The sequence below is a fragment of the Eschrichtius robustus genome, chromosome 17, assembly GCF_028021215.1.
Source record: "Eschrichtius robustus isolate mEscRob2 chromosome 17, mEscRob2.pri, whole genome shotgun sequence".
In the NCBI taxonomy this organism is placed as follows: Eukaryota; Metazoa; Chordata; class Mammalia; order Artiodactyla; family Eschrichtiidae; genus Eschrichtius; species Eschrichtius robustus.
The window spans coordinates 4,826,713-4,851,878 of NC_090840.1; the positions used below are offsets into that span (position 1 = coordinate 4,826,713).

The 25,166-nt window shown below is 44.8% G+C and overlaps 1 protein-coding gene across 4 annotated transcripts in view; it reads left to right on the forward strand.

Moving 5' to 3' along the window:
* The window catches only part of LYN (LYN proto-oncogene, Src family tyrosine kinase), a 111,035-nt gene that overhangs the window by 13,692 nt on the left and 72,177 nt on the right, over positions 1–25,166 (forward strand). Inside the window, exon 1 of one of the 4 annotated variants that reach the window (XM_068526038.1) lies at positions 23,758–23,776. The exons of the other annotated variants lie outside the window; for them this stretch is intronic. The gene's annotated coding sequence lies outside the window, so the exon portion shown is untranslated. Of the gene's footprint in view, positions 1–23,757; positions 23,777–25,166 lie in introns of those variants that run through there. 4 annotated transcript variants of the gene reach the window in all.

Genomic DNA, 25,166 nt, shown 5'->3' on the forward strand with positions numbered 1-25,166 from the left:
TCTCTAGTTGTGGCGAGCGGGGGCTACTCTTCGTTGCAGTGCGCGGGCTTCTCATTGCAGTGGCTTCTCTTGTTGCAGAGCACAGGTTCTAGGCGCTTGGGCTTCAGTAGTTGTGGCACGTGGGCTCAGTAGTTTTAGCTCGTGCGAGCTCTAGAGCGCAGGCTCAGTAGTTGTGGCACACAGGCTTAGTTGCTTCACGGCATGTGGGATCTTCCCGGACCAGGGCTCGAACCCATGTCCCTTGAATTGGCAGACGGATTCTTAATGACTGCGCCACCAGGGAAGTCCCCAATTTCTTTCTTAATTGGAAGAATCGTATTGGCTTGGAGAAAAAGTTCATTTGGGTTTTTCCATAACGTCTTCCTTCCTCCCTTCCTTCCTTTCTTTCTTTTTTTTTTTGGCTGCGTGGCTTGTAGGATCTTAGTTCCCCAACCAGGGATTGAACCTGGGCCATGGCAGTGGAAACACCAAGTCCTAACCACTGGACCACCAGGGAATTCCCGGAAGAATCTTACAATGACACCTGTACAGTTATTACTTGCTTGACCTTGGTACCAGGCCATAATTACCTTTTACAGAAAACATAATAAAAATAGCATTCATTTATTGAGTGTGTGTCCTCTGTTAGATAACAAATTCCTTACAAGGTGTGTTATTGATATTCTTGGTATTGATAAGGAAACCAAGGCTTAGAGATAATACTTTGCTCTTTTAGCTGCTAAGTAAATGGGATGCAAGCCAGCTTGACTCCCAGGTTGATGTGCTTTATTTAACCTTGAAAGGTTATTTTTAAAAAATCATGATTATAGCATGTGGAAGGTAATATCCTTTTTTTTTTGTTTTGAATTTTTGAATTTTACTTATTTTTTTATACAGCAGGTTCTTATTAGTCATCCATTTTATACACATCAGTGTATACGTGTCAATCCCAATCTCCCAATTCGTCACACCACCACCCCCTGCCGGCCGCTTTCCCCCCTTGGTGTCCATATGTTTGTTCCCTACATCTTTGTCTCTATTTCTGCCCTGCAAACCGGTTCATCTGTACCATTTTTCTAGGTTCCACATATATGCGTTAATATACGATATTTGTTTTTCTCTTTCTGACTTACTTCACTCTGTATGACAGTCTCTAGATCCATCTACGTCTCTACAAATGACCCAATTTCGTTCCTTTTTATGGCTGAGTAATATTCCATTGTATATATGTACCACATCTTCTTTATCCATTCATCCGTCGATGGGCATTTAGGTTGCTTCCATGACCTGGCTATTGTAAATAGAGCTGCAATGAACATTGTGGTACATGACTCTTTTTGAATTATGGTTTTCTCAGGGTATATGCCCAGTAGTGGCATTGCTGGGTCGTAAGGTAGTTCTGTTTTTAGTTTTTTAAGGAACCTCCATACTGTTCTCCATAGTGGCTGTATCAATTTACATTCCCACCAGCAGTGCAAGAGGGTTCCCTTTTCTCCACACCCTCTCCAGCATTTGTTGTTTGTAGATTTTCTGATGAAGCCCATTCTAACTGGTGTGAGGTGATACCTCATTGTAGTTTTGATTTGCGTTTCTCTAATAATTAGTGATGTTGAGCAGCTTTTCATGTGCTTCTTGGCCATCTGTATGTCTTCTTTGGAGAAATGTCTGTTTAGGTCTTCTGCCCATTTTTTGATTGGGTTGTTTGTTTTTTTAATATTGAGCTGCATGAGCTGTTTATATATTTTGGAGATTAATCATTTGTCCGTTGATTCATCTGCGAATATTTTCTCCCACTCTGAGGGTTGTCTTTTTGTCTTGTTTGTAGTTTCCTTTGCTTTGCAAAAGCTTTTAAGTTTCATTAGGTCCCATTTGTTTATTTTCGTTTTTATTTCCATTACTCTAGGAGGTGGATCAAAAAAGATCTTGCTGTGATTTATGTCAAAGAGTGTTCTTCCGATGTTTTCCTCTAAGAGTTTTATAGTGTCTGGTCTTACATTTAGGTCTCCAATCCACTTTGAGTTTATTTTTGTGTATAGTGTTAGGGAGTGTCCTAATTTCATTCTTTTACATGTAGCTGTCCAGTTTTCCGAGCACCACTTATTGAAGAGACTGTCTTTTCTCCATTGTATATCCTTGCCTCCTTTGTCATAGATTAGTTGACCATAGGTGTGTGGGTTTATCTCTGGGCTTTCTATCCTGTTCCATTGATCTATATTTCTGTTTTTGTGCCAGTACCATATTGTCTTGATGACTGTAGCTTTGTAGTATAGTCTGAAGTCAGGGAGTCTGATTCCTCCAGCTCTGTTTTTTCAGGGTCTTTTTTGTCTCCATACAAATTTTAAGATTTTTTTGTTCTAGTTCTGTAAAACATGCCAGTGGTAGTTTGATAGGGATTGCATTTAATCTGTAGATTGCTTTGGGTAGTATAGTCATTTTCACAATATTGATTCTTCCAATCCAAGAATGTGGTATATCTCTCCATCTGTTTATATCATCTTTAATTTCTTTCATCAGTGTCTTACAGTTTTCTGCATACAGGTCTTTTGTCTCCCTAGGTAGGTTTATTCCTAGGTATTTTATTCTTTTTGTTGCAGTGGTAAATGGGAGTGTTTCCTTAATTTCTCTTTCAGATTTTTCATCACAATGCAAGAGATTTCTGAGCATTAATTTTTTATCCTGCAACTTTACCAAATTCATTGATTAGCTCTAGTAATTTTCTGGTGGCATCTTTAGGATTCTCTATGTATAGTATCATGTCATCTGCAAACAGTGACAGTTTTACTTCTTCTTTTCCAATTTGTATTCCTTTTATTTCTTTTTCTTCTCTGATTGCCATGGCTAGGACTTCCAAAACTATGTTGAATAATAGTGGTGAGAGTGGACATCCTTGTCTTGTTCCTGATCTTAGAGGAAATGCTTTCAGTTTTTCACCATTGAGAATGATGTTTGCTGTGGGTTTGTCACACCCTAATCACAATTTCATTACTTGTGATTAGTCTGTTCATATTTTCTGTTTCTTCCTGGTTCAGTCTTGGAAGGTTATACCTTTCTAAGAATTTGTCCATTTCTTCCAGGTGGTCCATTTTATTGGCATAGAGTTGCTTGTAGTAGTCTCTTAGGATGCCTTGTATTTCTGCGGTGTCTGTTGTAACTTCTCCTTTTTCATTTCTAATTTTATGGATTTGAGTCCTCTCCCTCTTTTTCTTGATGAGTCTGGCTAATGGTTTATCAATTTTGTTTATCTTTTCAAAGAACCAGCTTTTAGTTTTATTGATCTTTGTTATTGTTTTCTTTGTTTCTATTTCATTTATTTCTGCTCTGATCTTTATGATTTCTTTCCTTCTACTACCTTTGGGTTTTGTTTGTTCTTCTTTCTCTAGTTCCTTTAGGTGTAAGATTAGATTGTCTATTTGGGATTTTTCTTGTTTCTTGAGGTAGGCTTGTATTGCTGTAAACTTCCCTCTTAGAACCGCTTTTGCTGCATCCCATAGGTTTTTGATCACCGTGTTTTCGTTGTAATTTGTCTCTAGGTATTTTTTGATTTCCTCTTTGAGTTCTTCAGTGATCTCTTGGTTATTTAGTAACGTATTGTTTAGCCTCCATGTGTTTGTGTTTTTTACGTTTTTGTCCATATAATTGATTTCTAATCTCATAGCGTTGTGGTCAGAAAAGATGCTTGATATGATTTCAGTTTTCTTAAATTTACTGAGGCTTGATTTGTGACCCAAGATGTGATCTATCCTGGAGAATGTTCCATGTGCACTTGAGAAGGAAGTGTAATCTGCTGTTTTTGGATGGAATATCCTATAAATATCAAATCTATCTGGTCTATTGTGTCATTTAAAGCTTGTGTTTCCTTATTAATTTTCTGTTTGGCTGATCTGTCCATTGGTGTAAGTGAGGTGTTAAAGTCCCCCACTATTATTGTGTTACTGTCGATTTCCTCTTTTATAGCTGTTAGCAGTTGCCTTATGTATTGAGGTGCTCCTATGTTGGGTGCATATATATATGTAATTGTTATATCTTCTTCTTGGATTGATCCCTTGATCATTATGTAGTGTCCTTCCTTGTCTCTTGTAACATTCTTTATTTTAAAGTCTATTTTATCTGATATGAGTATTTCTACTCCAGCTTTCTTTTGATTTCCATTTGCATGGAATATCTTTTTCCTTCCCCTCACTTTCAGTCTGTATGTGTCCCTAGGTCTGAAGTGGGTCTCTTGTAGACAGCATATATATGGGTCTTGTTTTTGTATCCACTCAGCGAGCCTGTGTCTTTTGGTTGGAGCATTTAATCCATTCACGTTTAAGGTAATTATTGATATGTATGTTCCTATGACCATTTTCTTAATTGTTATGGGTTTGTTTTTGTAGGTCGTTTTCTTCTCTTGTGTTTCCCACTTAGAGAAGTTCCTTTAGCATTTGTTGTAGAGCTGGTTTGGTGGTGCTGAATTCTCTTAGCTTTTGCTTGTCTGTAGAGCTTTTGATTTCTCCATCGAATCTGAATGAGATCCTTGCCGGGTAGAGTAATCTTGGTTCTAGGTTATTCCCTTTCATCACTTTGAATATATCATGCCACTCCCTTCTGTCTTGTAGAGTTTCTGCTGAGAAATCAGCTGTTAACGTTATGGGAGTTCCCTTGTATGTTATTTGTCATTTTTTCCTTGTTGCTTTCAATAATTTTTCTTTGTTTTTAATTTTTGTCAATTTGATTACTATGTGTCCCGGCGTGTTTGTCCTTGGGTTTATCCTGATTGGGACTCTCTGTGCTTCCTGGACTTGGGTGGCTATTTCCTTTCCCATGTTAGGGAAGTTTTCGACTATAATCTCTTTAAATATTTTCTCTCTCCTTTCTCTCTCTCTTCTCCTTCTGGGACCCCTATAAGCGAATGTTGTTGTGTTTAATGTCCCAGAGGTCTCTTAGGCTGTCTTCATTTCTTTTCATTCTTTTTTCTTTATTCTGTTCCACAGCAGTGAATTCCACCATTCTGTCTTCCAGATCACTTATCCATTCTTCTGCCTCAGTTATTCTGCTATTGATTCCTTCTAGTGTATTTTTCATTTCAGTTACTGTGTTGTTCATCTCTGTTTGTTTGTTCTTTAATTCTTCTAGGTCTTTGTTAAATATTTCTCGCACCTTCTCGATCTTTGCCTCCATTCATTTTCCGAGGTCCTGGATCATCTTCACTATCATTAATCTGAATTCTTTTTCTGGAAGGTTTCCTATGTCCACTTCATTTAGTTGTTTTTCTGGGGTTTTATCTTGTTTCTTCATCTGGTACATAGCCCTCTGCCTTTTCATCTTGTCTATCTTTCTGTGAATGTGGTTTTTGTTCCACAGGCTGCAGGATTGTAGTTTTTCTTGCTTCTGCCGTCTGCCTTCTGGTGGATGAGGCTATCTAAGAGCGGTAATATCCTTGATAGTTTATCATGTTGACTTTATACATTAACTTAAATGTAAACACAGGAATGCGATTTCTCCTGGGAGACTAATAATAAATATGGGGCAGAGACTTTTACTGGGCACAGGCTGTGCGTCATTCATTATTCTAAACGCTTGCTAAGTTTTTATTCACTTAATCCTCCCAACAACCTTATGAAATCGATACAGTTACTATCCCCTTTTTTTCAGATAAATAAAGGTTAATTAACTTGCCCAATATCATGTCTCTATGGGGTGGAGCTCAAACTTGAACCCAGGAAGTCTGGCTCTCAAGCCCAACTCTACTACTACATGAATCCAAGGTGCAACCTCTCTGAGTTGCGGGAGAAAAAAGCCCAGACACTCAAAACCAGTAGTAGAGCCAAAGCTAGAAAGACCCCCCCCCAGTTCTGACAACTTGGTGTCATTCTTACTATCATCACCGCTTGCAAAGACCAAGAAAAAAATTCATTGAAATCGCACCAAAAATCTAAACATTAAGAGTTTAAAGCATGAGCAGGATTAAGCCAGTTGAATTTATGTGCATTAACTTCAGCTGGCGACTTAATTTCTCTCTATTATCCTGGTCACTATTTGTTGGGAGAGAATGATTTTCCTCTGCTGGCAAAGCAAAGCAAATCATTTGTTTTATAGCTAAGTTTGAATCATGATTGGATTAGCCTTTCCTTCAGCAGTTACTCCACAGTTTTCTTTTGCTCAATACCTATCCAGCTTGTGTTTTTCTTCCTATTAAGCATTATCTTACATTCTCATAACTCTCTAAAAAACAGCTTCAAAGCTGTATTTGAAAGGTTATTAAGACTGTAGTTAATAGATGACTAATGGCAAAGGGTTGGATAATAGGCAAAGAATATACGGATCTGGTGAGTCATACAGCTGTCCTCGGCCCATTCCCTTCCTCTGTTCTTTGTGGCATTTGCAGCAATGAGTTTAAGATCATTGATGGTTAAGCCAGGGCTAAACCAGTTTATTCCCTGGGAAGCATGTCAACTATCCAGCCAGTGTTTTCACTCAGCACTTGCGTACCCCTTGCCTGATGTCTCCTGTATGGCTTCTAAATGGCTATTTCCATTTCTGAATGATAGCTCTCCAAAAAGAGGTTAAAAGTGGATAAGACTTTAACTTTTTCTTTAGAAGGGAAAATGTATTAGGATCCCTCTATTTCCTTTCATTCCTGGGGTGTCAGGTGACTCTTTAAGTAAAACCCCAGTCTTCTCTGGTCTTGATGAAGTTGGTATAAGCAGAAGTGTTCTGACATTGACTTTAGCATAAACGTTGCTGTTTAATCTCTCCGTCAGTCCTGTGCTCATTCTTGGGACCCCACAGGATCCTCTTTTGGTCCATCTTGTGGCCTGGCTGGAAACACTTCTGGGGATTTCCCTGGACCAAAAGCCCCCAAATATGGTACCCGAAGGCTGGGCGTTGGCAGAGGTGGTGTGTCATTCTTGCTTTCTGTGGGGATGAGGGTGGGGCCGGCAGTCTTGTATCCATATTTTCCATGCCGATCCAGAAGGAACATGGGTCATACACTGAAATACACCCCGTTGACTCACAGTTTGGACCCGTTGCTAGTCTTGTAAGAATCTTCAGGCCGTAGAACCACAGCTGCATCCAGGACCAGCCACGAACTTGAGATCTTTCAGAGGCTGGGCTGGATGCAGCAGGAGAGGACTCCTAGCTGAGTAGCTCGTGCTAAGTCTTTGTCTAATTGCACTTCTTGGCTCAACCAAAGATAAACAGATGAGAAGAACCTAAGCCAAAAAGGGCATTAGGACCATGATTTGGGTAATAAACTACCCCAGGCTCGTAATGGACTCATTCCTAGACAGACACAGGAATGAATCTGGGGTGAGAAAAGCCAAATGAGTGAGTGATGATATGTCATCATTTTAAAAAATGTCTCATCGCGTTTATACGAACAGTAGAGCAGATGTTAGATGGAGCCCCTCTTTGACTGTTTCTTTAATATCTTCAAGAGAACAACGTGAGCTCGTGGGGAACAGGGAAAATTACTAAGGCTCCTGTGTGCCAGACTTGTGGGGTAAAGTTGAACAAGATGTACTAAACCTCAACAAGAGAAAAATAATGAATTGAATTACAGTTGAGCCTTGAACAACATGGGTTTGAACTGCATGGCCCCACTTATACCTGGACGACCTTCAGCAGTAAATACTACGGTACTATGCCATCTGCCTTGGTTGAATCCGAGGATGTAGAAACACGGATACGGGGTCTGCCTGTAAAGTTACCGTGGATTTTCCACTGCGAGGGAGTCAACAGCCCTAGCTCCACATTGTTCAAGGGTCAACTGTACATATGTTTTTGATCGCCAGTGTTTCATGAAATAAACAGGTTAAAATTTTTCTGCTGTTCTAAGTTTTACCTTTAAGATCAGGGGATAAATTATTTCCTAGGAAGCTGTTCTTTACTGTATGTTCTTTCTATTTCTGTGTTGATAGTCTAATCTGAATTCATTGGGTTTATTGAGACTTTCACATTTGTAAGTGATGATTAGCCTGACTATTGTTTATTTATGTAGAATTTATAGTGTTTTATCCTTTATGTAGATCTTGGGGTTTGAAACTTGAAGTAGCATTGCTTTATCAATCATAAACATTTGTTCTCTGAGTGCTGATTATAAACAATAAGGTAGAATGACTCTTGAAATAAAGGAATAAATAGTGATGGTATTGTAATAGATAAATCTGAGATAAGTATAAGTGAATTATATTTTTCATAAAATGTACCCCAAAGCTAATACTTTGTAAATACTACCATTTCCTTTACGGCTAGAGTGTAACCAAATCCAGGACTAAATAACTCTCCATTTGGGGCCATCAGGTTTATAGAACAAAACTAATGTTCACAGAAGCCTAGTTACGATAGGAAGGTCAACTTTACTGCACCAGCAAATTTTCAATAGTGGGTTCCACTCATCAATCAGAGCCTTTTTTTTCCCCTCTGGAACATTTTTTTCTGGTTTGAGTTGGGTATGGGGTTAGGTTGGCAGTGGATAAATTCCAACGCCACTCTGGCATAAGGGCATGGAATTGTAATGCCATACGGGATAGTTTGTGTCACAGCTAGCCGACAGGGCATCTGAAGTTAAACCATCTATGGCACATCCATTGCTATGATTTCAGTTCTGGCGAGGAGTTCAGTATTTGATAAAAGGATCCCAACACTATTGGATTGTGAATTCTTTCTCGGAGCAGGGCTTTTCTAGTGGTTCTCAGCCCTGGCTGCTCACTAGAGTCAATGGGGGAGCATTTAATCCTCCCCAGGCCCAAGCTGCACCCCAACCAATGAAATGGGGACAGTGGGGGACCCAGGCATCAGTGCTTTTTAGAGCTGTCCTCGAGACCCTGCTTGTGTACCAAGGTTGAACCGTTTGACCAGATCCAGCTGTTGTGGAATCTGTGGGCTGTTAGGGGATAATGTTCAGATCGGTGAATTTGGATGGTCCATCTCAGAACGTCAGATGTCCCGAGAGCCGATACGTGCCCAGAATAGCTCCCCGTCCCTTGAGGAGAGGCGACCACACTGGGCACCAGTTAGGAGGGTGGCGAGTCTCCTGGGGTTAGAGGGCCTGCTAACCCCAGTCTCCTCCCACACTTGAGAAGCATCTGGGCGGGACACCCTACCTGTTGGGAGAGCCTCACCCTCCAAAACAGCATGTCTTGGCTGTGTTGTGAGCTGTGTCGGTACACAGAGCCCCTCCTGCTCCGGTGGGGGACCTCACACTCAGGCCCGGAGTATCTCCCTTGTGCTGGGGGACCACTTACCTCTCCCCGGGACACAGAGGAGGTTTCAGGGGTCGCTCGTGACCTCTGCAGACTGAGGCTCCGTCAAAGCCACCCACGAGTGAGAAGGTAGTACGTGGTAGGAACCGGGAAGTAGCATCGTGCCGTCATAACTCGTTCAGTTGTTATTGTTCTTTTACTTTTTACATCCAGATCGACCAAAGTCTCAGAGATGGGGCACCTGTTCAGGCAGAGGGCTGAGATGGCGAGGTCTTCTCTGTGAGCCCTGGGCCAATTACCCCGTCTCCAAGCTGCTCTTTCGACATCTGTTAGAGTTCTTATCAGGATTGGTTGTGAAAGAGTATGCGAAAGTGGTTTGTTAGAAAAAGAAAAGGAAAGAAAATAAATGAGCCCCATTTAAACTCCAGCTGAGCCAGGGGTGGTAGCCCTCCGGCCTGGATGGAAGGAGTAGCCCTCCGGGAAACCAGTAGCCCTGTCCGAGGGCCGTTACCCTTTTCTCGGCATCATTCATGCTGGTTCAGTGAGCCATCACGGTCCGTTAAAAAAAAATACTGACAATCCCAGCGTGCTGGCGAGATTGTGGGGAGACTGGAGTGGAAATGGTCCAGCCACTGCAGGAAGCCCTTCGGCGATTTCTTATAAAATTCAACATACAAATGCCTCACAGCCAAGCCTTTCCACTTCTAGGTATTTATGCAAGAGAAATGAAAGCAGATGTCCACAAAAAGATGTGTACAGTGATGTATATGGCAGCTCTTTTCATAATATATACATAAAAAACAAAAACCCTAGAAATTCTCAAATATTCATTATCAGAAGAGTGGTTCAATAAATCTGGATGATATATTCATAAAATGGGACTACTTGAACCAGAAAAAGATATTTCTCCATACAACAACTGGTTGAATCTCCAAAACACTATATTAAGTGAAATAAGTCAGACAGAAAGAAATATGTACTGTCTGACTTCCTTTCTATGAAGGTCAAAAACAGTGATCATGGGGAATGGGTGACTTAGAAAGGGACACAAGGGGACTGAGGTGATAGGGCCGTTTTGTGTCTTGTTTTGGAAGGTGGGAATGTGGGTGGAGACATCTACCAAAACCCATCTCATACAGTACTTAAGATCTGTGCATTTCACCGTGTACACATTTTGGGGGGGTAATAATTAAAATTTATTTTTCTTGTTTGTTTTTCTTGTGGCGAAATAGACCTAACACAGCATTTACCATCTTAACCATATTTATTTTTTTAATTTTTAAAAATGTTTTAATTTTTCTTTTTTTGGCCGCTCCGCGCAGCGTGTAAGATCTCAGTTCCCTGACCAGGGATCGAACCCGAGCCCTCGGCAGTGAAAGTGCAGAGTCCTAACCACTGGACCGCCAGGGAATTCCCTCTTAGCCATTGTTAAGTGTTCTGTGGCATTAAGAACATTCACACTGTTCTGCAACCATCATCACCATTCATCTCCAGAACATTCTGTATGCATTTTGCCTCAATAAGAAAAGCAAAGTAAAAACACTGTCATGTGGTGAGGTCAGTTCAGCTGGAACTGAGGCATTGGCCTCATGCATACGGGAAGCCAGCCTGGGCACGCAGGACCGTCTGCTTCCCTCTGTGGCCCCGAAGCGCACGGCACACACCTCGGCTGGGCACCTGTCCCATCAGTGTCAGTGTCAGTGTCGATTTGCCTGCTTCTCCCACTGGCCCCGAGCTCCCAAGGATGGAGACGGTCCTGCTCATTGCCCTCCCCTGGCATCCATGTGAGGAAGGCTTTCGTGCACGTGTGCTGAACGCCAAGTGGTCCCCATGTCAGGACTCGGCCTGGTCCATTTCCAAGCTTTTCTCAAAGAAAATAGGTGCCTGTATCTTTCACAGCTCTATCTGTTAGATGGTTAAAGAAACCATGTGAGCATTTAGAATCTTGAAATGGGGAGCATTTTGCACGACTTCCTGGAACGATTGCTTCTAGTTAGCGTGTGTGTTTGCGTGTCTTCTTTCTTCTTGCTGGAGTCAGCTCACGGGTTCTCCCACCCAACACGGGGCCTTAGGCACTTCCCTACCTCCTGTGTCCTGTGGTTTCCTGGCCCGCCTTCAAATTGCTGATCTAAACAACCCAAAGGGCCTGGATGACCACTGCCAATATTCTGCTCCTCTAGCAGCCCGGAAGAGTCCAAACGAAAACTTCAGGTTTTTCTTCTTCAGAAACTCCAACAATTGCCAGGAATCAAGAAGATTACAAAATAACAGGAGGGGTCGTCGTACGCCACAGTGTGAGGACCCACTGCCTCGCTTTTCAGCTGTGCCACAGACGGTCCACAGCAGCTCCTTCTCCCTCTCCTAAGCCCGAAAGCCAGAAATAGAGTCGTATGTGATAAGCGCTTCCATTCCCGGACAGCTGAACAATTTGTACCATTTCGAAATTCCATATTCCTGTTTAGACTCAGTTATCAATATACGTTCAGCATTTCACCCATGGTCTCAAGTTGCGTGCATTTTCTTCACAATAAGGCGATGAGCTTACACCGAAAAGAGGGTTTTGCTTAAGGCTGAAGAGTCCCTGCTTTCAACCTACCTTGTAATTTTCATCTTGTTGCTTTTTATAGCATTCATATCAACACCTTGGTCTTTTGGCTTTCCACTAAATTTTTTTTTTTAATTACCAGTTTAAAATACAATGAAACACTCAAGTAACGCACTGCACCGGGTACTGACTGAGACAGGGCTCCTGGTGACTGAACTTGGAGGGGCAAGCAGCAACACCGTGCAACTGTGCATTCGCTGTTTGATGGGGAAAAGTCTGAGTCTGGGGCAGGAAAGGTTGTTTAGGGATGTCAACATATTATTATGAAAGTTGAACATGCCAAAGTGAAGACTGCTTAGAATGTAAGGAAATCTCATTTCACAGGCGGGAAACTCATTCATTCGTTCATCAGCAATAGGTCTTAGAGGGACGATTCAGTGCCAGGTTCAGGTCTGGGTGCCCTGGAGACAGTGAACAAGAGGCAGGCTCTGCTCTGAGGTGCGGGCGTTGCCAGTCAGGACAAAGAGACCATACACCAGTAACCGCTTCCAGGTTGGATGAAGGGCTTTGCGGAAAGTTTAAGTACTGCGATGGAGGGCGCACGGGGGTCGGGGGTGCTGCTTTGGCTAGGTTGCCAGGGGAGCGTGGCGTTTCCGGGCTGTGATGAGGAGAGTGGGAGACACCCAGCAGGGGAGGGCTCGAGGCTGAGGAGACAGCAAGTGCAAAGGACCTGAGGTGGGGATGAGCTTGGGTGTCTGCAGAGAAGAAAGAGGTTTCTGATGGCCAAAGCATTAGGGTGAGAGAGGGTAAACAGGCAGGCAGAGGGCCTCTCCAACCTCTCCTGCCTTCTCCAGCCAAGGGCCCTGAAGCCCTCGGTAAAGAACTTAAATCTTATTTCCGAACAAAGCTGTGGAAGGACTTTAATCAACAGATAAAGATTTGGCCCTGTAGGGAATGCGGGGGCAGATAGGGTCACCAGATTTAGCAAATAAGAATACAGAATGCCAGATTAAACTTAAATTTCAGGTATGTAATGAATGAATTTTTAGTATATCTCATGTAATATTGGGGACATACTTATATTAAAAAATGATTTGCCATTTCCGTGAAATGCCAGTGTAACTGGGTGTCCTGCATTTTCTCTGGCAGTGAGAGGCCATGGTGGCGGAGCTGAGGGGGTGAGACTGGGGACAGGCGGTGGATGTCCACGGGGAGACTTCGCTGATGAGCTGGATCTGGGGAGTGAGCCAAAGAGGAACCTAGGGTGACTTCTGGGTTTCCAACCTCGGCACCTGGGGGTTCCTTTACTGGGCTGGAGAAGATGAGGGAGGGGAACATGTGCGTTGTGAGGCTGACAAGCCTTATTTAAGGGCACGTAAACAGGAAGACGTGGACGTTTCTTGGATTGTCCCCCGTCCAGGCCCACCCCTCCAGCCGTCTCCCCTCCCCCTCCCCTGTTCTCTGCTCCAATGGAAGAGAGAGAAGCAATTCAGGACACAGTGTGACTGGGACAAGCTATTTTCTAGGTGAATATTTAGACCCCAGCTAAGCTGCTGCTAAGAGAAACAGTGGAAGAAAGAAATGTACTTCCTAGGAATTGGACTAAAGAATATTTCTATTTCATTATGTAACAGATTTCTGTGTGCCTCCTTTTTTTTTTTTTAATTTATTTATTTAGGCTGCATTGGGTCTTCGTTGCTGTGTGCGGGCTTTCTCTAGTTGTGGTGAGCAGGGGCTATTCTTTGTTGTAGGTTGCAGAGCACGGGCTCTAGGCGCGCGGGCTTCAGTAGTTGTGATGTGTGCCTCTTTTGCAATGTGTCTTTAAGGATCCATCAATAGGCATAATGAAACAAGACAATTTTTGCAATGAAGTGGTTATGTGGGCGACCAAGGACAGCCGAGATAAACCGGACACAAAAGTGTCTTTGTCACAACTTTTATAAAACCCAACATTACAATTAGACCCAACATTACAATTATAAGATCCAACATTACAATTAAGTGCATGGCTGCACTTAAGTATTTTCTGACATTTTAGCCTAAATAAGAAATTCTATCATTATGAGGGAAAAACAAGAGTACGCGAGCTGTGATATTGCATTTCCTGATTAAAAAGATACATCTTTAAAAAAATGGACAACAAGTATTATAATTTCTTTTAAAGCAGCCCTTGTAAAAAGTTCATTCACCTTGACTTTATTCTTATACAGGAAGAAGCCACTTGACTAGATAAGTATTTTGATTACAGAGGGTTTGGCTGTAAAGTGGCCTCATATCCAGAGAATGTTTTGCAAAAATCAAAACTGGACCCATCCCATGACTTTTTCTTTTTCTCCATCCCTTCTATTTAAATCTTTTAATAAAGCATTTTACCAAAAATTCACATTAAGTTACGAATAGTCAATAGAGTTTACTATGTTGCTCTCTTTCCAAAACAGCTCACATTTTAGTGGGGGGCAAAATGTGCCCGTAGTCAAAATCAGTAAAAGAATTACCTGTACTGTTTGCTACAAACGCCCACACTCTCCATGTGGATTCGGATTCAGGGGTCTGCCTAGAGCAGGGCCCAAGAATCTGTATTTTTTTTTTTTTTTTTTTAATGTTCAAAGCAGCTTTATTTGTAGTAGACAAAAACTGCAAGTAACTCAAACGTCTATCAACGGTGAATGGATAAAAAAATAGTGGTAATAATTATATCATTTAATACTACTCTGTAATAAAAATAATGATACATGCTATAACTTGGATGAATCTCAAAATAATTCTGTTGTTTGAAAGGAAACAAAGAGTACATATTCTATATATATATGTATATATATACAGATATATTTCTAGAAAATGCAGAGTAATCTATATTGACAGCAGGTCAGGGTTTCCTGGGGTTAGGGAAGGGATATGAAGTGGCAAGGGGGAGGAATTACAAAGGGGCACAAAGAAAATTTGAGGGGTGAAGAATCTGTATTTTTAACAAATATCTCAGTCATTCTTGTGAACTAGCAAATCTGGAAAACACTGGCTTGAGTGAAAGAATTAAAACATAGTCGTTGGGACTTCCCTGGTGGCGCAGTGGTTAAGAATCCGCCTGCCAATGCAGGGGACACGGGTTCGAGCCCTGGTCCGGGAAGATCCCACATGCCGCGGAGCAACTAAGCCCGTGCGCCACAACTACTGAGCCTGCGCTCTAGAGCCCACGAGCCACAACTACGGAGCCCACGTGCCACAACTACTGAAGCCTGCGCGCCTAGAGCCCGTGCTTCACAATGAAGAGCAGCCCCTGCTCGCTGCAACTGGAGAAAACCTGCGTGCAGCAATGAAGACCCAACACAGTCAAAAATAAATAAATTAATTATAGAAAAAATAATAATTGTTGAATTGCAACTGTCTTGAAGGTGTGAGTGAAAGAGCCTTTTGAGAGGCTGAAGGTGAAATAATTGGACATAAATGATTGTATTAGTTAAATCATTCTTCAGAGTTTGTTGAGTGTTTGCTGATGGGCTTGGCGGCGTCCTGGGCACTGAGGGTGCTACGTGGATGAGATGTGAGGCTGGAGGGATGGGCAGTTCTGCCTGGCAGCTCAGGACAGCTTTCCACACAGGACGCGGGATTTGAAATGGTTCACTTGAAACAAGGAGAAGGAAGCTGCTTATGGGGCGGGCGGAGGGGGGAGGGCGGGTGTTATTCCAGGAAGAAGCAGGTGCGATGGTTCGGAGGAGGATGGAGGCCTCAGGGTTGGGTTTCCGTGGGGCTGGTCCACAGGGTGTGTCGGGGTGATGCAGACGGCTTATGAAGCCCGGGACGTAGGTTGTCGTGAAGGGCGATTCTTGCCCAGCCCTGTCCTGTGAGGAACAAGGAAACGGGGGGGGACAGCTGTCGTTGTTTTTGGAAAGGTAACTGGAAATAGCAGCGTGCAGCGTGGTGGATGGTGTGTGTGTGAGTGCGACTGTGTGTGTACTTGAGTGTGAGTCTGCGTGAGCGTGTGTGTGTGTGTGTGTGTGTGTGTGAGGGAGTGGCGGGAGAATGGTAAAGGGAAAGCAAGAGGAAGGAAAGCCAGGTTGGAGAGGTTTTTTATTTTAATTTTTTTCTTTATTTTTGGCCGTACCACACAGCATGCGGGAGCTTAGTTCCCCGACCGGGGATCGAACCCGTGCCCCCTGCAGCGGAAGCGTGGAGTCCTAACCACTGGACCGCCAGGGAAGCCCCTGGAGAATTTTAAATTCAGCTCTGTTGGTAGTGTAGGGTTCTGAGGTAAGGCGGGGGGTCCAGGCCCTAATGCTGAGGGGCTCGGGGACACTGAGTGTCCTCAGGAGGCCAGCCTCTGCTCCCTAGAAGCGTTTTATGTGTTAACGTGAAACCTGCTGGGATGACCCCACACCTTAGGGGGCAGATGTTCCCTTCAAGTGACAGTGGAGAAGAAAAAGCAAGAATGCTCCTGTTTCCACGTGTGAGAGTGTCGGGCCCCTTTGGGGCTCAGAGAGGGAGGGACCATGTGCGTGGGTCAGGCCGACCAGCAGCCTTGACTGGGCCCTGCTGAGACCGTCTGCAGGCGTCCAGCTACCAGGCCAAGCCCTGGGGCCCTGGGGCCTCCGTTCCAGAATTTTACTGGGAATCCAGACAGCAATCTCCGTGGAGGCTGTGCTCCTTGGACCTCTTTCCCGCCAGCCCCCCTCTCCCCTCCCAGACATGAGAAAACACCATCTCAGAACAAAATCCAGAAGACTTACCTACTTGGTAAAGGAAGGAAGATCAAGGCAGTTGCTGTTTTGTCTTTTTCACCCCCTGACCTTGTTCCTTTTGTTTGTAACAAAGGAGCTGTTTCAGACAGACGCAGAGAAGGTGAACAGCGGCAGTGGATTCGTGTTGGGGGGTCCAGGGCCGCTGGACTTGGAGGGGCTCTCAGCCCTCTGTGTGCCTGAGGTTTCTCCTGCTTTGAATTGGGATAATTGAATGACGTCCAAATAGACAGGGAGTAGAGATGGGTTTGTTAATTAGATGAAAAGATCCATTTTATAATTCGTATATTAAACATGGGTTGACTGAGGCTGTACCTTGTCTTAAAGCCTAATCTGTTATCTGTTCTTCCTTTTGAAAATGTGTCTTTTCATTTCAATTTCCATCACAGTGCATTGCGGCTGTCCAAGCTCTCTGAATTCTAGAACTGGATGCTGCTTGCTTTCCACTGCAACTCTTCCCATTCTTTGCCTGATCTTTTACGATTTTGTTCCGCCGTTCCAGACATCCTCAAGCCTCTGGTTAGAAATGCCAACCCCCCACCCCCCCCACTGCCCAGATCTGCAGAATCAGACCCTCTTTGGGTGAAACCAGTGACCTGAGGTTGAGCAAACCCTCCAGCAATTCTTACACCTGCTGAAGTTCCGGAACCACTGATTCACTAGTCCAACCTCCTTGTTTTATAGACGAGACAGTGATGCCTGAGGTCCAGCTGGGAGCTGGCCTTTCTAAGCCGTTGCCAGGAGATGCTGAGGTTGCTGGCCTAGATGACTTCTTCAGCCTTCTCCAGCTCAGAAATGTTGACTCTGTCTTCTTCTGTAAAGCATCAGGAGGGGACTTGTAACATTTCTTGAGTAGATGTTTGTATCCGCCCATTTCTGCCCTGAACAGGTGTATTCTGTAATCGCTCTTTCCTGCCCCTGCTCTCTGCCAGCCTCACCCCACCCACTAAGGATCCCTCTACCTGCCAGTATCCGACAGCCGGTCTCACCCACTCCCAGAGGCAGCCATTCTGGGTGGGCAGTGGGGCACGGCGGTCCTCGCTTTCACCGTGTGCGCTCAGATGTGGACTCTTAGGATTTTTTGGGCAAATGGTGCTTACCCGAAAGCGAGCAGGTCAACTCTGGCTCCGTTGTTTACTGCCTCTGTCACCTTGGAAAAGTTACTTTACCTGCCTAAGCCTCAACGTTCTCATCTGTTAAATGGAGATGATAGTAGTATATGCAGGATTGTCCTAAGTACTGAATGAAAGAGTCCACGTAAAGTGCTTGACACAGTACCAGGTACACAGTAGGAGTTAAATAGACGTTAGCTATTTAAAACCAGTAGATTAGAACTGATGAGGCTGTGTTTCCCATCATATGCTCTTTTCTCATTTAAACATCGTGCTTCTCAGGAGAAACTTTCTGCTGCTTCTGGACATTATCAGATTACTTTGGGTGATTTTGAAAGATTTATGCCTGATTTCCAAACATGACACCACTCAGGAAGGCGTGGGCAGAGTGTAGATCATAGAGCAATGGAGCCGTGCATTTACATCAGAGGGCAGCGGTGTAGACACTTACCCTGGAACAATGGTTCCAAATGGGTGTCCTGCCTTTGATGTGATTCCTGAGCACCAGATGTGAAGGAAGACATAAATCCCTCATTGTGTGCTGAATGTCACGATGCCCCACCCCTGAGAGACGAGCACACACTGACCTCTATCTGGCTCTAAACTAGAGATGTGGGGATGGTAACACTGTGCGTGTGTGTGTGTGTGTGTGTGTGTGTGTGTGTGTGTGTGTACAGACAGAAAAAGAAAAGACCCGGTTTTGGTAATTTGGGGTGATGACTGAGGTCAGGGAGAGTCATGCTTTGAAAATGCTCTTTAAATGTTTCTACACAGTGCAGACACTAATAATATTTTATCAGACTTGTGAAGTTGAGGGAGTGTGGGAGGGGGAGATGGTGCTAATGAGCTGGTGACATGAACTGAAGAAAGAAGGGAAGAAAAGAGTTCCCCGAGTATGTGCACCCTGGGGAATTAGCCTACACGTACCCCAGGACTAATCCCCTCGGCTCCTTGGGGAGAGGCCCATGTCTGGCAGGTATTTGTGCCTCCTATGTCTCTCCCATATTAGATTCAACAAGTGACAATGACCCCAGATGCATAGATGCACAGAATTTGAGCTGGAAGAGGTGGGTGTTTAGTTTGACCCCCGTGATATACAAGTGAGGAGATGGAGGTCCAGGCAAGGTAAAGGAACACTTTTGGGATACTCAGTGGTCTAGGCTGTAATAAATTCCCCCAGATTTCCTGATGTGAAGTTCCACGTTTGTCAACTATGACTCCATGCATAAGATGAATTTAAACTAAATAACCTGCGGCATTAGTAGAAATTCTTTGGGTTTCCATGGAAACCTCCTCTGGCTCTGGTAAGCAGAAAGGGGGAAGTATTGGAAGGAAGCTGAGGTATTGCACAAAAGTGCCCCAAGGTGAAGGAAGGGCTGAGTAAGCAAGTCTGCAGTGGGAAGCAGCCAGGGTGCTTGGGGGACGTGGCACCTCGCCGACCTCCTGCCTCTGATGCTGGGTCAGCCCAGCGCACCGCCCACTCTGTCTCTGATCCGCATGCGGGACTCCGCGGGGCCGTTCCCTTCCACGGGGTCCTCGGCTTAAGCACGTTCTCACAAAGACCTGCTCACCCACCATCCCGTCCCTCCTGCTTCTGCTACCCTGCTTTTTCTGCATCGCACTCACCACCACCTAAAAGTCTTAGAGTTACTTGTTCACCTGTGGAGACTTTAAAATACTGTCGCCCAGACCTGACCCCCAGAGATCCTGATTTAAATGGTCTGGGGTAGAGCCGGGGCATTTCCCCTAAAAGCCCCCATGGTGTTCTAATGCGCAGCTCAGGTTAGGAATCGTGGCCTAATAAATACATTGATGGACCAAACACAGGACATACTGCATTCGCCAGCGCAACTGAAAATACGTTTAAAAGAATTAAATTGAGTGACAAACGCAGAAAGGATTCTTTGGGAAGAATCAGGCAGTTGTGGGTAACCGCGCATAAGTGCTGCTGACAAGAGCCCTCCCAGAGTGGGCGCCCTGGGGACCAGCTCAGCTCCCCCTACACTGGCCCTGGGGGTAGGGGGCAGTGGCCTCAGTTTGCAAGTGAGTGCACTGAGAGGCAGAGGGAAAAGAAAGTGTGATTTCTGTCTCTTTAGGGAATTGAGATATAATTTAGTGTTTGCACTTTTAGCGTTTTGGTGAGAGGGGGCAAACAGAAATATGAGTGATCTGTTAATATAGTATTTTTCATCACAATAATGGTGTAGAACAGGCTTCACTGGGGAGAACAGAAAGCCCCCCTTGTGTCGGGGTGGTTTGGAAACAGACTGCTTTTAACAGGGGGGGATGGACCATGGGACTGTGGGTTCTTGCAGAAAGAATCTGTAATCCTTTTGGGTTTGACCATTAGGCAAATCGAGCTTCCTGGTTTCAGAAAGAGAAAACACACCCAAAAGAGAAAAACCCAGGCCCGTGGGAACAAGAAACTTCCTCCTCCTGGGGCTGCTTGAAAGGCCTAATGTGCCCGTCCTGACCCTCCTGCTCAGCGTGAGGCTGGTTGGAGGGCATCCCGGACGGAGGTGGAGGGGTGATGGGCAGAGAACGGCCACCTTGCAGGAGGAACTCAGGACACAGTGACTGCCGTGACGGGCTTGGGCCTCGGCTCTGAAGGCACCGAAGCTGGATAGAGGCGGCTTTATCCTTTGGTGTAAACCTGGGGAGTGGAGAACCCAGGACTGAGTTGGGTTCCAGCTCTTTGCTCCTTTGTTCCCTTGGTCCTTCAGCCTAACACGCCTTGAGGCCCAAAATAGAATTCTTCGGGTTTTTACTCTCTCGGTGACAAAATCAGAGAAAAGACTCAAAGCCAACTGAAAAAGAAAGAGCTGCAGATACGGAACTCGTTTGCCTGCCAAGTAGGTGAGTGAGGCTGTAAAGACAGTCAAAGAACTGAGCGGACTCATTGAGGGGAGCCCAGTGTGAGATGGGGAGAGGTCTGAAATCTGGACCACTTCCATTTCAGTAACGGGAACAGAGGGCTGGGATGGAGGTGGAGGTGGGGTTCCTTAGAGGTCGGCTGCAGTGCTGTGGAAACTGCAGTGCTTTAGTTGCAGTGGAATCCACACTCCTCAGCTACATGTATAGAGCTAAAGCCTCCTTAGCAATTTTTATTTAGCAATTTTTTTGTGTGCCAAAAGTCACATGAGCCTTTTCTTCACTTACGTGCGATAGTGTCACTATAATCTGGCTCTCCCTGTTTTGGGGGACAGGGAGGGAAAACGGAAGTAACCGATTGTTCACTTTTTTGAGGCGGGGCATTTAACTTAGGCTCTTGCGTTTAATCCTCACAATAACCCTTGAAGGAGGAGTGTTATCTACATTGTACAGATGAGTAGAATGAAGGTTTTTTTTTTTTAAACAGATTGTCCCATTGGTGCTAGATTTCTTTTTTATTTATTTATTTATTTTTGGCTGCATTGGGTCTTCGTTGCGGTGCGTGGGCTTCTCATTGCGGTGGCTTCTCTTGTTGCGGAGCACGGGTTCTAGGCACGTGGGCTTCAGTAGTTGTGGCGCACGGGCTTAGCTGCTCCGTGGCATGTGGGATCTTCCCAGACTAGGGCTCGAACCCGTGACCATGTGTTGGCTGGCAGATTCTTAACCACTGCGCCACCAGGGAAGTCCCAAGTAGAATGACGTTTAATTAAGTAACTTGCTGATGTTTATATGGCTCTTAATAAATGCAGGAACCAGATTGGACCCACATTTCCTCATCCTAAAGCGCTGGGCTCCTTCATTTTGGGCAAAATTATTAAGTAGAGATTTCAGCCCGAATTCTTTAAATGGTCGCAGACTCCAGTGAATGGGGGCATCTTGACGGCGGTCATGGTCTAGATATGTCTGAAACTAAAGCAGTTTGGGGAACTAACATTTTCTGATCATCTGTTATAAACCAGAGAGGTTGTGGCTAGTAAAAAGAATGGGATCTGCGTACAGAACTGCTTCTGACCACAAACTGTAGTCCATGGGGTTTCCAAGTTCAACTTTAATTCAGCGAAGGTGTTTTGCTGCATCATGGTGACCAGGTAGGGGGACTGTGTGTGTCTCGGCGGTGGAAGCAGGGTGAGAGGCAGAGCAGATATAGTATCTCAAGGAGTTTACAGTCTCCATGGAGGAGAGAGCCGCCCACATATTAACAAGAGCCAACGCAAGAGCTACAGAACCACGTGAAACAGGACCGTCAGAGGCGTCCCGGGGCTTGTGGCGACGTCCCGAATCGATTATGGAGAGAAGTAGTCTGGCAGAGAGGGATGTAGACCAGACTCGGTTTGAATGCGGCTTTGGAGGATCAGTGGGATTTGCCTAAACGGGGAAAGCAGGATGGTGCCACCATGTCAATAAATACACGTTTCTGTCCTGGACACGGTCGGTGTCGAGGTGGAGTGGAGCCGGGCTGTGAGGGGCAAGTTGAATATTTGAGGTCTTATCCTGTTGGCAATAGGAGAGGTGTTGGTAGCAGAATTCGAGGTGGTGGTATAGTAGTGATAATAATGTCTAACACTTCTTGAGCATTTATTCTACTGGGCATTCCATGCGATGATGAACACGTATAGCGCATTTCCAAGCACCAAGCACCGTTCTCTGGGCTGGCAATACCACAGGGCACAGACCTGTCAAAAATCTCTACTTTCACGGGGCTTGCAGTCCTGCAAGGAGAGACAGACAGATGATAAAATAGATCTTGTAATCTACATTCATGTCATGTAAATATGGAGAGGTGGGCAGGGAGGCGGTGAGTGAGAGGACATCTCAGTTTTGAAGCTTGGCTCTGAGTACACGTATGTATTCATTCATTTAATCAGGTAAATAGTAGAAGGCAGTCTGAAGGATTTTGAATATCAATGATATGATGAAATGATAATTCACAAACTTGAGCAAAGAGTAGGGAAAAGACCGATGCCACAGAGGCCGGCTAGGAGGTGACCACACCACCCAGAACAGTTGTACTTAAAGCGGACCCTTGAGTCATTAATATCATAAAGTAGAGAAAGAAGACCAATGTAGGGGAAAACTGTCAGAATGACACTGTTTGTCTGGTCCATGCATTTCCCTAAGTCTAGAAGCCCAGCATGGTTACATTGTGAAGACGACAGGACTTCATGGAGACCTGACTCCAGAGGATAACGTGGGACCTGGATGTCACAGAGATGACAGAGCTTTTGAGCCTGGGTGATGAGGGTGGTGAGAAAAATGAGAAATCTGCACTAAGAATAATGGAAATTCAACAGAAGAGCCATCATGCTGTCCAGGTGGTGTAGAATTTTCCGAAAGTGACCGGGGGCATCCTCTCCAGTGTCAGCACTTCCTGGGAATCGGTGGTTTCTCCTCAGAGTAGGGCAGGCAGGCGACGTGAAGGGCAGCCCGCCCCGCCCCCCTTCCCCCCAGGTGCACCCGCAGGGGCCGCACCCTGTGCTCTTGCAGCCTGGCAGCTCCAGCTGACAGCACCCACCTGCCCTGTGCTCTCCTGGTGCTCGTCCCTTTTTAAAGGTACAGGCTCATAGGTTCCCAAAGCCCCTTGGTTCACAGCCAGTGAAAATTACATTCACAGTAACTTTCTCACAGCAATCCTAGAGCACAAGAGGCACCACAGGGTTCCAGTGACTAGGGAGGTGGGTCCAAACCGCTTCATCTGCATTTGTTGTAACAACGTAGTACCCTTGGAAAAAATGATACACACCCACGGAAAGCAAAAACAGAACAGTTGTCTGTTCTCCCACATGGACATGACTGAGGGGGTGTGTGTACCTGTGCCACACGCCCTCTCAACTCTTGGGATCTTAGTTGGATCCCACCATCCTCACTTCCTGACCCAGGTTTATCTTCATGGGATAGCTGCTTTTTATCGCAGCAACCCCAGAGAATCCGCTTGCAGGCAGATGTGAGCGGGTGAAAGGGGCACAGCACAATCTAAGGTGGAGCTGGTAGTTCTCGCAGTGTCCAGCAGAGGCCCTTGTGTTTCCCTTGAAAATGTGAAATATCCCCAGGAACGCCGGGAGTTCGCCGCGGCGCCCTGGGGTGCCTCGGCACACCGTTTGGGAACCACGGTGTAGGCCTGTTCTCTGCCTTCTCTTTCTTCTCCTCCAGCTTATGATGCTTCTGGGCCGCACCTATTTTAAGAGAGTAACTGTGGACCCAGCCCTGGCCTCAGTTTCCTCTTTTGCACTTTCAAACTCCTGGAGTGAGTGTACAGTGATCCTCTCTGCCGGCATCTGGGATCTTACACTACTCTTGGTAAGTCAGGGCTTTGTCCTCAAGCTAATTAGTCCAGGGAATGGTTTCCAATCCTCTCTCTTCCTTACTTCTTTTGTTTAAAGAAGTCTTGGCCCCCGTGACCTCTGGTCTCCCAGGTTAGAGTCGTTGCCTGGCTTGTAGCCATCACACTTTACCACAAGCTCGGGGGGTGAGAGTGGGAGCCAGGCCACGGGAAGGAAGGGCCTTCTGTGCCTTTGTCTCCCTGGACGCCCCTGAACTCCAGCCCAGCCCCGTGGGGATGATGCGATGCCTCCCCCACTGCATCGGAGGGAAGTGAGGCGGCCCTGCCATCCAGGCAGCAGGACAGAAACTGCACCTTTGGGGCCGCTGGCCTCCCAGTTCATGCAGAGTCTACGAGGCCACGCTGCATTGAGATGGCTGGCGTAAGTAACTGGCTCCCTGTGTTTCACGTTTAATTCAACCACTGTATTTTTCATTCATTAATTAGTTAATTAATGTATGGCCACACCATGCGGCATGTGGGATCTTAGTTCCCTCACCAGGGACCGAACCCGTGCCCCCCGCAGTGGAAGCACGGAGTCCTAACCACTGGACCCCCAGGGAAGTCCCTTTTTTTTTTTTTTCTTTTCAACCACTATATTTTTATGAAAGTAAAACAGTGTAGCTTATCATAGACATGTTGGCAATGGAGAGGGAGAAAAATAAAAACTGACCATAGAAGTGTGAAAGTGTTTTTATTTTACCTTTGATTTAATTTTTAAAAAAATTTCTAAAGATTAGTTTCTTTTATTGTAATAAGCAAGTGTTTTTAATTTGTAATTTAAAAACCCATCACATATCATAACACTGTAGTGATTCTCCCCCCATTTTGATTTAATTTGATTTCCATGTTCCTTTCTGAACTCTTTTCTACATATGTGATCACAATGTAGGTTAAATTTTAACCTCGCTTTGTTAAAAAATTACATTATAAACATTTTTTTAAAATTTAGTCACAGAATTCTTTTAGCCATCCTTAAAAATGAGTGCGTATCACTTTCAAGGTGATACTTGCACATAATTTAAAAAGCAAAACGACTAAAAAGCTTTAACACGAAACATCAGACACCTACCCCTCCTTCCTAGCGTCCCTGATCCAGTTTTACTCGCCAGATCCAACCACTTTCTTATCCTCAATTTCAGTGGCTCTACAATAGTCCCTTGAATGGTACCATGTAGTTTACGCATCTGCCACCCGTCCTATTTTTACTTAATCGACTTACTGAACTACTGGTTGACAGCGGTGCTTCTGCAGGATTACTAATTTCTGATAAAATCCTGTTCACTATGCAAATATGTGTGCGTACTCAGGGCTGCATTATCAGATGGTCTCTGCCTGCCGTTTTTTATGTCTAAATCAGTCGTATCT